General features: G+C 44.0%; 1 pseudogene; it reads left to right on the top strand.

The window, feature by feature from the left end:
- The first annotated feature begins 791 nt into the window (after positions 1–791).
- LOC136642312 (5S ribosomal RNA) lies at positions 792–911 on the top strand (annotated as a pseudogene).
- Positions 912–13,769: the final 12,858 nt, after the last annotated feature.

The raw sequence follows: 13,769 nt of genomic DNA, 5'->3' as shown, positions 1-13,769 counted from the left end.
TCCTTTTGCTTTAGCTGGATAGTGACCTCGTTTTTAAGCCTTACAGTATGACCAACTGTCATATGGTGGAGGATCTCTCTCTCTCTCTCTCTCTCTCTCTCTCTCACTTATCAGAGGTGGGCCTGAAAACCAACAGTGTACCAGGTCCCAGAAGTTCCTGTCATAGGCTTGGCCTGTTTCATATGTGGTCTGTTCCCCTGGAGCTTGTTCTAACAGTTACCCCTAATGTGTGTTTAGAGAAGCCACATGAACCAAACAAATGATGTGACTCCTTCTTCCAGCAGTATCACCCTCCCAAATGAACATTTTCTAATGAGAAGTCAGTCTCCTTGCCCATTTAGTTCTTCTATACTGGTGTTTCCATAGCTTAATAAATTAAAAAAAAATTCTTTTTTTTTTATTTCAGGAAGATTTTGAAATGTCCCCTCCTGCTGTATTAGCTTTTTGTTTTAGACTTTCTCTGTATTTAATTTTATTTTATTTCAGAGCTTACTTTACCCTTTTTCATTGTTATATCATTTGTGTGCCTTGTTGGTCACTTTGGGCATTTCCTTTTGGAGGGGTGACATGGGGTGTGAATCTTGTGAGCAAATAAACAATCTCCAAAGTGAGAGTGACTGAAGTTTTCCTGAGGGAAACTGAGCCCTATTTTGATTACAACTGGTCTGCCCTTTGGATCAGCAAGGCCTGACAATACATAAACAATATCATCCCAAAAGGAGGAATAAGGACACATAAAGATTCTTTGACAAACTCCTTATTACAGGGCGTTGGAGCAGATGTGGGGGAATGCCAACAGCAACTGTTACTCTGCACATTCCCAATCTCGTCTGATCTTGGAAGCTAAGCAGGATCAGGCCTGGTTAGTACTTGGATGGGAGACCACCTGGGAATACTGGGTGCTGTAAGCTTATACCATAGTCTTTCGAGACTGAAGGTTGCCAACCAAAACAGTCAGAAAACAGTTCTTATCAGTAGTGTAGCTGGGGGGCTAAACGATAAGTACTGCAGGCACTGCAACACCCTGTGTAAGCAGCCCCTTCCATTCACCATTGGAACCATTCTGAGCAACACACAGGACACATTGTTTGGTCTGGTGAGTGCTTTTTGCATTGCCTTTGCTGCCTAGAATGGCTCTGACAGCAAGTGGATTGCTTACACAGCGCATTGCAACACCTGCAGTCCTTGCCATTTTGCCCCCTCTAGCTATGCTAGTGGTCCTGATCCCTGAGTCCTCACTGCAAGGAAGGCAGGAGGGAATATTAACTAGGTAGTTATACAGTTGCAAAAGTAGGCCTGGTTATTTTTCTGAGAGCAGCTCAAGAAGGTATACATGCATCTTTTGGATTGCAAGAATGAAGTGTGTCAGTTTTAATGCCAGGGAACAAAAAACCTCTGCATGTCTGATACCACCAGTTTTGGACAGGCTTCTCAATATGTGCATTACTAAAGTGGCATGGAAAAAGCAGTTCCTAGGCTGAGTTGGGCCTAGTGGATACAAAGAGTCTTGCTGAAATCTAGCACACAAAATAATTTGTCTGGTTCCTAATGAAGGGCTCCTGGCCCATTGGAATAATGACCAACTTCCCATGTGACTGAAATCAATAAAATAAGACCTCATGGTCATAAAATGGGAGCAGGATCCTTGGCCTAATAAATCCAGCCTTGCTGGCTGCATTACCTTTTTTTCATTCCGCCCGGGGCATAAGGGATTCCCTGAATTCACTGCATTATTGCTGGCCTATAGGGAACAGGCTAAACAACTTTACCTGTTTTTTTATTTGCTTTTGTCTGACATGTTCTCCTCTGCTGCCATTTGAAAGGTTAAAAACTGATTTGCTGTGGGTTTTTCCTTCTCAGTCCTTAGCAACATGTATTGATGGAACATGATATCATCTTTGTCAAGGTGTATGAAATATCGTAATCAAAAACATCACAAGGCAACTAATCTCTTTATGTAATCGAGATACACACCCTTTGTTAAAATAATCTACAATATTATATACATATTAAGGCCAAATTACATGTGACACTCAGGCTGCAATCCTATCCACACTGACAGGGAAGTAAGTCCCATTGACTGTAATGAACTTACTTCTGAGTACTCATGCATTGGGATTGAGTTCTCAGTTGTTGTGTTAAGCAGGATCCTGACTTTTTTTCATTTTACAGAATGCAGCTAACTTGTTGCAGTGTCTGTGTTTCCAGATGTACTCTTAAGCCATTTCTGCCCAACATTGCATATACGCAACAGGGACCAAATGTGTATACCTGTGGACCGAGCAAAAATGGGTTAAGCTGTTTACCATTTCCCCTCCAAAAATAAGCACCCTGAAGCTGAATTTTGCCCCACAAGGGAAACAATACAGGACAGTGATGTAGAACAGTGGTTCCCAAACTGGTAGGTCATGACCCATGAGGGGAACTGGAAGAGGGCCATTCCTCCTTAAGGGCACCAAAATGGGTGCCCCAATGGCACTACATTGATTACACTGCCACCGGGAGCAAGGGGCTTTTAAACATACCTGGGGGTTGTCCTGGCCTCTGGGAGAATCCGGGAGGCTCGTAGCCCCGTCTAATCAATTAGAGCTCTTTGAAGCATCAAGGAGGCCCACAGATGGGGCTGCAAGCCTCCGGGACCCTCCTGGCCAGTGCAACCTCCCAGGTACATTTAAAAGCCCCTTGCTCCTGATAGTGCCATGATCACTGCAGCACCGTCAAGCAAGTACCTTGATCCCCAAATCGGAATAGGACTTTGAGAACCACTGGTGTAGAGTGTTGCATTAGGGAGATATGGATTCAAATTCACATTTCCAATATAAGAATAAAAAGAGGGTGGGGAAGAACCTGGGATGCCACCTGTAACTTCTTGGAAGAAAGGTGGGATCAAGATGTAATTAAATAAATATCTGTGACTTGGAGCTGAAGAGCGTGAGAGTTTGTAAAAGCAATGTGTGATATGGCATGGGGATCTGTTACTCAAAAGGAAGACGCTCTTTGGATCCAAGTCTTCATTTTGTCTCTGGGGCAAAAAGCAGCTGGAGAGATTATTTTTAATGAAAATGTTTCACAGCAAGAAAGCATTAAGAATCACTCCTAGCTCCATCACCGTGGCTGTATCAACGCCAACTGTGGAGGATAAGTTTGGGTAGTTAGTGTTGTTGCAGTGTGTGCTTCCTATAAAGAACTTTCTCAATCCCAGTATTTGGATCAGCCCAAAAGTATTTTGATCACCTCCAAAAAGTGTGAAGCTTACTATGAGGGATTAGCACCGTACTGCTTGCATGAGTTCAGGCTTGAGAAGTAATCTCAACTGTACATTGATAACAGATTCTGTGAAACAGACTTATGGTAGGGCAACAAAGATGTTGAAGAATCTGGAAACAAAGTCCTCTGAAGAATGGTTAAAAGAGCTTGGCTTACAGGTGGGGCCTCCGTATCTGCAGGGGGATCTGTTCTCAGTTGATGAATAATCTGTGGATATGGAAGCCCCACCTGTATTTAGCATGGAGAAGAGAAGGATAATGGCCTCATTCTATTCTGGGCTAGCACCAGTTTCCCACAGTGTATATGTTGAAGGCCTATGAAAACCTGCAAACCAATTTGACCACATTTTATGGCAGGTGATAAAAAATTATAGTGTGTACTGTGGGCAACAGTGACTGTACAGAACTGCTTTCAAATTTGGGAAAAAACTGTGATCTGTATACTGCTTTATTATTATGGTTAATCTCACACTGATGGTCACAGACCCATTTGTTTTAATCCATTTGTATAAGGCAGTAGAAGATGAATCTAATTGGATCTAGATGGATCTAATATTTAAAGTAGGTGTGTGGGCGAGGGTTGTAAATCATCCCCCTGCCTGCAGGTTCTGAGGAGAGGGGGGAAGGGTAGGCAAAATCTCCAGGGCCTGGGCTTCTAGGGGGCTAGTGCATTGACAAAGCTACATACTGTAGTACAAAATAAATTTTTTACAAAATAAATGTGGGTATGTTTATCAATCTCAGGTCTGTGTTTCCATAGCTTTAATCCTTTCAATGCATCTCTATTACCCCAAAGCATTCTGGAGACTGTAAGAAGATGGGGCCAATTAGGCATCTTGCCCTGGGCCCAGTGCCAGCTCTCAGTGGCTTGTGGCCCTATAGACTCTTTTCCCAGGCACTTTTCTCCTTAGTTAAGCTCCAGCACTGAAAATGACAATGGATGTGGGACAATGGATGCAATGTACGGGGGAGGGGGGAATGCTTCAGTTTCCTTTACCCACATGGCACTTTTGATGTATAAATCTGAACCCAAACTCTTGATTTATAAACAGGTTTAAACAAAAAGTCTTCCACCATCACATGTGGTTTAGTCCTTAGTCTTGTCTTCATCAGCAAGGATAATACAGGCGCCTTCTGAATAGGCCCAGTCTCCAGCACCATTTGGCCTTGTTCATTCTGTGTGCTTGATGCGGAAGGATCAGTGCCTGTCCATTTTAAGTCAAATTCTAGAAGGTTCTTCAAAACAATGAATGATTCTAAGTATAAGCATATACACTAGGATTACATCTTTGTACAATGTCAGCAGGTACACAGCTCCAAAGAGGGTTTCCATTCCGTTTTTCTTTTGTCCATTGTCTGTTTCAGACAAATTCCTGTTACTTTTGGGTCAACAATTTCCTCAGAGAATGACTGAGTTGATATTTAACCTGGTATTACATCATGCTGAAATGGATATGGGTAGGGAAAGGGAGAAAAAAAAGCCTTTGCTAGTTCATTTTCTGGAGGCAGCTCCTGTTGTTCAGCTTTGCTCTTCTCTTCCGACGTAACTGTATAGTCATGCTTTGTAAGGTTCCTAATTACATAAGTTTACACTTTTAAAAATAGCAAGCTCACTTAACCACGCTTGAATAAGAATAAATGTAGGCCCCAGTATTGAATTTAGCAGGTCTCAACCGACGCACAGGGAAGTCTTTTATGTGATGAAGTCAGTGAGTGGTTAGCTCAAGTTGCTTTCAAAGAAGCAGCATCTCCTTTGCAGAGCCTGACTAGCAAGTAATTTGAAATATAAGACACTTTAATAACCAAATTGCCAATCCCATCTTTCATATAGAAGCAAATAATTGGACTTGTACCAACTTCAACATCTGTGGTGAGGGTTTCTTTCACAGAAGATAACAAGAGAGCAAGGATTCATCGTCTAGACCAGGGGTGTCCAAACATTTTGGCAGGAGGGCCACAATATCTCCCTGACACTGTGTTGGGGGCTGGGAAAAAAAAGGAATTAATTTACATTTACAATTTGAATAAATTTATATAAATGAATATATTAGATATAGAACTTATACAAATGAATGATGGTCTTGCAGTAGTTCAAGGTCTATAAAAGGCCTTGCACAAAGCAAGGCCAGCCTTTCCTTAGCTGCTGCTGCTGTGTCACAGACATGAAACAGCAAGTAGTGGAGAGAGCCCTAGTCCCACAGTTCACACAAGAGGTCAAACAGTCATCCTCACACAGAGCAGTTGCGTCGGGCCAGCGCAGGCTCCAGCAAGTCTCCAGAGGGCCAGAGGCTCATTGGAGACTGGGTGCTCCCTGTGGGCCTGATTGGGAGTCCCTGAGGGCCTCAAGTAGCCCCCGGGCCAGGGATTGGGCACCCCTGTTCTAGATGAATCTCCAGTAAAACCCATCCAATATGTTTCTCAGCATAATCGAGCTGCACTAGGCAATCAGTACAAGTTGAATACAAATTTGAGAAACACAAAGAATCATGAGGTCTCCTAAGTCCCTTTGAAATTAATGGGACTTAAATTAGTCACTACAAGCTTCTCTCATAGATTTCAGTAGTGCTTAGTGCTGACTCAGAGCCGAATCCTATTGCCGGTCAGTGCAGCAGCACCAGAACTGGGTGTTGTAAAAGTGCTGTAAAGCACTTTCTGCCACCTAGAGGGTAAGTGACACCAGCAGGAAGGCCTGTGCTGTTCTGTGGGCACCACATGTCTCCCAAGGGCCGTTGAAGCAGGAAAGTGCTGCACCCGGTGGAGGGAAAGCACCCTGAAGTCAGAGACGGGGTGTTTCAGGGGAGGTGCAGGGGGTGGTTCAGGCCCAGGAGGGGAGCAGGATAACAGAGCAGGCCTCCACCGCATTCACCTGAAAGCCCTACATGGTGCTACTTGGTTCTGCACCAGCTAAATAACTGGTGCATATCTAAATAGCACCATTCAGGAAGCTGGGGCATTATTCAGGCTAAGGGAATAAATGTTCCTTTACCATGAGGAGACCTTCCGCCTGTTCAGATCAAATACTGGATGCAGCATGGGCCCAGTGGCCCCGTTGCACCAGCCTTGGATAGGATTGGGCTGTAACTGTCTTAGGATACAGTCCCATGCACTTCTATATGCACCTTGGTTACTATGTCCTTTTATCCTTTCCCCCCAGGACCAGTTCATCTGTGCATATATACAATTTCTTTTTAATTGTGTTCTCAACACACAGCTGAATGTATAAACAGATTCCATTGGAAAGCACTGTGCTGCTTGATGTCAGGTGCTATGAAATTCTGTCTATGGCGTTTGATCTGTGATGACTCATTCAAACATTCAGGTCACCACTCAATGCTGCAGTCATTAAGCGATAAACATGCAAGTGTGAGTCAGCCTTTAGATGTCTCATTACGAATGGAAATGTGCCATAAATGTGGATCAGACGGGAAGGCCACTGTGCGTGGGTGACAGTAACCAGTCCATCAAGACCTAGAACTGTGGTGTCTAAGACTAGTTCATGTGTTGCTTCATAACATAGAAACAAGTGTCATGCGTGACTCTGCGGCTTTTCTTTTCTCACTTTCATCGAAAAGGGGATCCCAGGAACTCAGGAGGCTGTCTGGGTGGCATGGCTGTGCAGTTATGATAAAGGATGCTTCTTTGGTGCTCAACAAGTCAGAAAGACCAGAGGGTTGAGTGAGACAGAGCTGCTCGCGTGTGTTTTATTATTTATTTGTTACATCGATGCCCTGCCTTCCTTCCATCATAGAATTCAAGGTGGCATTTATGAGGTTTTTGAGACAGTCACCCACCCCATCACTGAATAGGTCTACACCTGCTTAGCTTCAGTACAGTAATTGTATCATTGCTGTCAGATGATGCCTTGCGTCTAGAGAAGTGAACTTTATCAGGAGTGCTGTCTGCAAGGATTAGAAAATAAGTGTCTGGAAAGAATCTCACTCTGGAAGCAGGGCCCATGAGAGGGGGGTAATTTTTATCCAGGCCCAGGGTCATAAAGGAGGCCCAGGAGCCTCCCAAAGAAGGGACCCAGAAATTTCCTGAGATCTTATATTTTCCTGTCCCTGGATTCACTGCCCACATGGGATGCTGCGTGTGCAGCAGCTGCTGCTGCTGCTACTGAAAGCCATATGTGCAGGGTCAAGGAATGCATACATGACACTCCTAAATCTGAGAGGAAACTGGCCTACTATAGTAGCTCTTTGGCATGTAGATGTACTTGCCATGAAGGCATGCATAGGAGCTCAGGGACACAGCTGCGAGGCTGCAGCTACAGCAGAAGTATATTTTGGTGCAAACAGGACACTTTCCATTTCTAGTGTGAGCCTAAATATGATGATGCTAATTTTCTGCGATGATTTTCTATATTTAAAAGATTTTACAGAGACTTAGGAGTGTGTTTGATCTTCCATATTCCATATATCTTCCAGCTTCTGTATATAGCTGCCAACACTGCATGAGCAGGTAGACCCAGGCTCTGTATTAGGAAGCCCAGTAGACCTGGGCTCCAAAAGTTTTTACAGCTCTTGCCACCCTCCCCCTCCCCTGTTCTGCCCCCTCATCACCCCTGTTCTACCCACCCTTGTCATCATCCTCCCCCACTCTGCCCTTCCCTCCCCCTTTGGGAAGAGGCCCAAAAGAAACTTTGTATCCCCTGATAAAATTCCTCTTGTCTGATAGGCCTTGTAGTTAACTATTTTTATATTTTCTGGGGACACTAGGCCTCTAGTCTGGGGACACTAGGCCAACATATGGATTAACCCATTTTTGCGCAGCCCACAGGTATACACATTTGGTCCCTGTTGTGTATATGCAGTGGAGGCTCTGAGAGGCTGGCTGGCATGCTGCACCCCATCCATTTGTAGCAGTGGCTTAGAAGCATGTGAAAGCAGCATGGCTTTCACACCACTGTAGAGGGTCTTGCAGTGCAACGCTCAGATTGAATTGTGTCTTCTTGAAAAACATAAATGTAAAGTACTTTTAAAAAGCAGACAGAAAACACATCCAGGGAGTCCCTCTCCTGAAAGAATCTCTTCCAAGGTCTATCAGCTTGTGGAAATCAGCTAACGCCTATGAGTTAGGCAAGTTCAGGAATAGTGTGAGCTTGTTGAGGTGAATCTTTATAGCTGGACTCCTTAGTCACACCAACTACCACTTAAGCCTCTGAGTCATCTCACTGAAATTAATGACTTCAATTTAAGGTTGGTTGCTGTGGGTGTGTGCATTAGATAAGATCTGGTTCCAAATCATCAAGGTGATCAAATCTACTATATTAGTTTTGTATCTGATAAAAACAACATATTGATTTGCTTTCTTGTGGTTTTTGCAATTTTATTTAGCACTGAAGATAAAATGATAGAAAAGGAGGGTGAATGAGCTTCCCTTACTCACCTCAGTTGTTTGTGTGGTCAACAGGCTCTGGTGTATTTTTTCACTCTAACACTTTGCAGAGAGAAAGAAAAGCTAGAACTCCTTGTTCCTTCTCACCCTGGAATATCCTTATGCTATAAGAATTACTTCTGAATAAACTCCCAGTCTTCAAAAGGCCTTCACACCAGGCTATGCACTTTATTAATGAGTGAGGGACAAATCCTATCCAACTTTCCAGCTCTAGGGCAGCTGTGCCAATGGGGCATGCACTACATCCTGTGGTAGGGGGGAAGCCACAGAGGCCTCCTCCAGGTAAGGAACATTTGTTACCTTTCCTTGGGGCTATATGGTGGCTGCACTGCCACTAGAAAGTTGGATAGGATTGGGCCCTCAGTCATTTGTGGAGGTCGGCTCCACCTTGCTGCTGGAAATGCTGATTTCTCCCTGGAGAAGAGCTGCTGCCATTTCTCAGGTGCAGGTCTATTCCTTCAAATGACTAGTTTGGGTGCTTGCTCATGAGTTGAGCTGCTGCTGATGATTATGGAGGGATCCAAGAGAGGTGAAGCCTTTCCCAGCCAGTTGACCTGCTCCAGCCCATGATGTCAGAAACGGCTCTGGCCCAGTATAGTCCTTCAGAAAGCAGAGCTGAACTTTGCTCAGTTAAGGGATTTGCTTCTGAGGATGCTGGCAATGATCCTCTCAATAGCTCTTCCCAGACCACTATGGAAGAATTCCATGGAAGGGTGAATTCCATGGAATTCATGGAAGAGTGAATTCCATGGAATTCATGGAAGAGTGAATTCCTCTTTATTGAGATATTTGCTTTGCCATAACTAAATCTGGAAGTGGGGCACTGATCAGTGAGAGGTTAAAATGAAAGTCAGACAAAGCCCTTGCATTGGGACCTAATCTCTCTCTTCCATGGGGTGGCTGAGCCAGGTGGGCACTCTGTTGGATGTGGGCCCTCAACCAGTGCCTAACATGACTGATCTCTCTCATCAGTGTTCCCTGTGGGCTGCACGGCTGCACAGCTCTGAGCTGAGCTCCACACAACATGAAGCTCAGCAACTCAGAACTTTGATGATGATGAATGACACAGTTGTGATGCTGTGTGCCAGAATAAGGGTTCTGCACATTGGTATATGATATATGTATACATATACATGCACACTCAGCATGTACAACCTCCTGATTTTAGAAATGGGCTATGTCAGAATGCCAGATGCAAGGGAGGGCACCAGGATGAGGTCTCTTGTTATCTGGTGTGCTCCCTGGGGCATTTGGTGGGCCGCTGTGAGATACAGGAAGCTGGACTAGATGGGCCTATGGCCTGATCCAGTGGGGCTGTTCTTATGTTCTTATTGTGGTTCCAATAAGCTCCTTTATGATCTATCAGTTTTGCTGTAATGTCCTAGTGAGTGATAGACTGTCCACAATTTGTCAAGTGGTTAAAAAGTGGCAAATAACCCTATCCCCTAATTCTCTGATCTTATGGTATGGTAAATAACAGGTGTTCTTCACACAGTATGATGTATTTTTTATTTATTATAATTTCTCTCATTTCAGGTCTATAACCTGGTATTAAAATAGACACTGGGATTAACTCCTATCACAGATTATGCTCTGGAAATGATTGAACTATGATCAACATATGAAAAACAATCCAGCCATAGATACAGAGAAGAGATTTCCTAAGGCCAACACACTTAATTCTGAGAAAGAGGGAGATAATACATTTGAAATAAGTGAGACCCTAACTAAAGGACCTTCTGTCCCCACTGAGCCTTCCAACCCTCTTTGGCTGTTGGCAGAAGACCTGCTCTACATTCCTTCAGTTTCGGAAGCACAGTTGTTAGGAACATGGGATAGGAGGTCCTTCTCTGTTGCATCCCCAGACTTTGGAACTCCCTGCCCCTGGAGGCTCATTTAGCCCCCTCTTTTTTTGAATTTTTGTTGCCTGATAAATAAATTTCTTTTCTGCAGCACATTTACCAGGTAAGTTTCGTTATTTTTCCCTTGTTGAGATTTCACCCCCTCCTGCTGCTATTTGTATTTTTTTCTGAAGTTTTGTCTAATTTGTAATTTAATTTTATCTTATTGTTGAATTGAAGTGGATTGTTAATTTTAATTATCTATTTGGTGAGCTACCACTTGGGGGCTGAAAGGCAAGATAGAAGTGCCTAGAAATAGATAAATAAATGAGATGTTATGGGTGTGTGAGCAGCTGTTGCCAACTCATGTCTCCCCCATATGTTTCCCTAGTCAAAGAGATACATGACATGATGTCACTGAGCTTAGGTTTCCCTGACTCTGCTCCAGTTCATGGGCTGTTGCTTTTTGGGGGGGGGGGGGGGAAAGATACTCAATATGATGACATCACACCTCACATTTTATTTTACAAGATGTTATCAGGGAGACATATGGGGTAGATCTGGGTTGGTGGCAGCCATGTGTTGCTTAAAACGTGGAAAGGCCCTTTGGATTATGTGACCAATTAGACTTCAAATATGCCTGTGTGTGGCTGGTATACAAAAGGCACTCAGTGACCACTGCACAACAGCTGTCATTGCTGTAATTGAATTACTGTTCCACCATATTGTTCCATGCCCATGGCCCTGTATGGCATTACAGAGTGTAAGTGTGCATTGTATTCCTGTCACTTGTGACATATTGCATCAAAAGTGCTTTCTCTCAGCACCACTCACATCCGTTTCCTGACTCACTGGCAGAGAGGCTCAGCGGCGAGAACAAAAGAGGATCATGTTCAGAGACACTGAGAGTTTTATTCTCAGCAAAACTCTTTTATTCTGTGTCAGAACCACCTTATAAAGGAGTGTCAGTGTGGGCGTCAGAAGTATCGTCCCATGAACCACAATACATGAGCCCAGGCCAAGGTGTCAGGAGAAGGCTTATGCAGTAATCTGAAAAGAGAAGGGTGTATCACTGATTGTTGCTCCTACTGAATTTATAAAGGACACCTGGTCCATTTTAGCCTCACAAGGTGCAAAAGAGAGCGACTAAGATGATTCCTGGGCTGGGGCACCTTCCTTATGAGGAAAGTCTACGGCGTTTGGGCCTCTTCAGCCTAGAAAAGAGACGCCTGAGGGGGGACATGATTGAGACATACAAAATTATGCAGGGGATGGACAGAGTGGATAGAGAGATGCTCTTTACACTCTCACATAACACCAGAACCAGGGGACATCCACTAAAATTGAGTGTTGGGAGAGTTAGAACAGACAAAAGAAAATATTTCTTTACTCAGCGTGTAGTTGTTCTGTGGAACTCCTTGCCACAGTATGTGGTGACGGCATCTGGCCTGGATGCCTTTAAAAGGGGATTGGACAAGTTTCTGGAGGAAAAATCCATTACGGGTTACAAGCCGTGATGTGCATGTACAACCTCCTGATTTTAGAAAAATGCTATGCCAGAATGCCAGATGCAAGGGAGGGCACCAGAATGAGGTCTCTTGTTGTCTGGTGTGCTCCCTGGGGCATTTGGTGGGCCGCTGTGAGATACAGGAAGCTGGACTAGACGGGCCTCTGGCCTGATCCAGTGGGGCTTTTCTTATGTTCTTAAGATTTTTTTCTGGACAGCCAGAAACTTGCTTTATTGCTTATGCACATTATGCACACAAGTTGGTGTGTGGGTAAAAAAGGGCGAGTGAGTTTTGTTAAAACAATTTTTCCACCAGGTCTGACAGAAGGGTTGGGTTGTTTCATTCACATTGGTGTGACATCTGCCACCAACTGCATTTTAGAGAAGCACATCACCATCTCACACATCACCATTAGTGAGTTCTACTTCCTCTTTCGTAGGGGTGCCAGCCTTTGAATCCTCCTTGTGGGCAGTTCAGGGGGACCAGAAAGGGCAGGAGTAGGTGGATCTCAGCAGCAGTAGCAGTGTGCCCAGATCCTATCTTCCTTTCTCAGCCCGGATCCACCCCCCCAGGAATCTTGTTGGACTTGCATCAGCTCAAGAACAGGCATAGGTCCAAGGAGACCCATTTGATGGTGAGATGGCTTACAGAGAGAAGTAAAAATTGATTTTACTCCCTAGGCTGTCCGGTTGCATCCCCCCACCATAGCGTGCAGCTATGGACTGGCGAAGGATAGGAATGGGCCTCTTGTTCACATATATATGTACACAATTTGATTTATATAGTTATCATTGGTTTCTTATGTCTATTTGCTTCCCCTCCATTTATATATACATGTATATATTTTTTTTTCCCATTTATGTGCCACTTTTCAGTCAATGACCCTAAAATGGTACACTTGATCTTTGGTCACTAAATGTGTAACCAGACTCATTTGAAAACACTGCATTTGAGGTAGTATGAGGAAATCAGGAAGTTCTGTTAGGCATGTTGTATGATAGCCCACTCACACGTGTAAATCATCACTTGATCCTGAAGTCCTCAGGTGGTAAACAAACATTGCCCTGGATTTTAGAACCAGCAGCTATATTTGCAGTGGAGCAACAAAACTGAAGACTTTTGTAATCTGTAGGCAATTGACCTTCTGCTCCTTCAACTAAACTTGCTGGATTTTTCAGATAATTGGAAGTGGAATGTCAACACCTTCGGTTGTCTAGTCACAAATAGGAAGCCTGAACATATTATTCTTTATAAGGCCAGGTTCAATAAACAGCCCAATCTTATGGGCTAAAGCCACCAGCAGAACATGCATTCTGCTGATGGCGGCAGTTGAAAAGCAGCCATAAAGCACTTTCCGGCAGTGCACTGAGTAGTGTGCTGTTGTGGCAATGGCTGGGTCATTCATTTGTCAAGATTAGATTTGTTTCAGTCAAACTTCCCACATTTTTGTTATTTCATGCATTTTCGTAATGAGGATGTTATTTGTTTTTCTGATGCTTGAGGACAAAGCATAAGGTGGCAGCTGCTAGATGATGACTTTTGCACTTTATAACCTTTTAAAAAAAGGAGTTTAAAATATACTGCTCTGCTGAGCTACAAGGTAAATCCTTCTCTTCAACCCTGTCGTTGCAAATGCAAATGAGGCTCAAATGGATGGGCAGCCCAATCCAAAGGTGGATCTGAGCCGGTGCAGGCCTACCTGCTCCGCTTCCAAATGTTGCAAATGTAAGGCACGTTTGCGCCAACTCGAGAACTGG

This window comes from Tiliqua scincoides, chromosome 2 (genome assembly GCF_035046505.1).
Source record: "Tiliqua scincoides isolate rTilSci1 chromosome 2, rTilSci1.hap2, whole genome shotgun sequence".
Taxonomy (NCBI): Eukaryota; Metazoa; Chordata; class Lepidosauria; order Squamata; family Scincidae; genus Tiliqua; species Tiliqua scincoides.
This window is presented reverse-complemented; position numbering and strand designations above follow the sequence as displayed.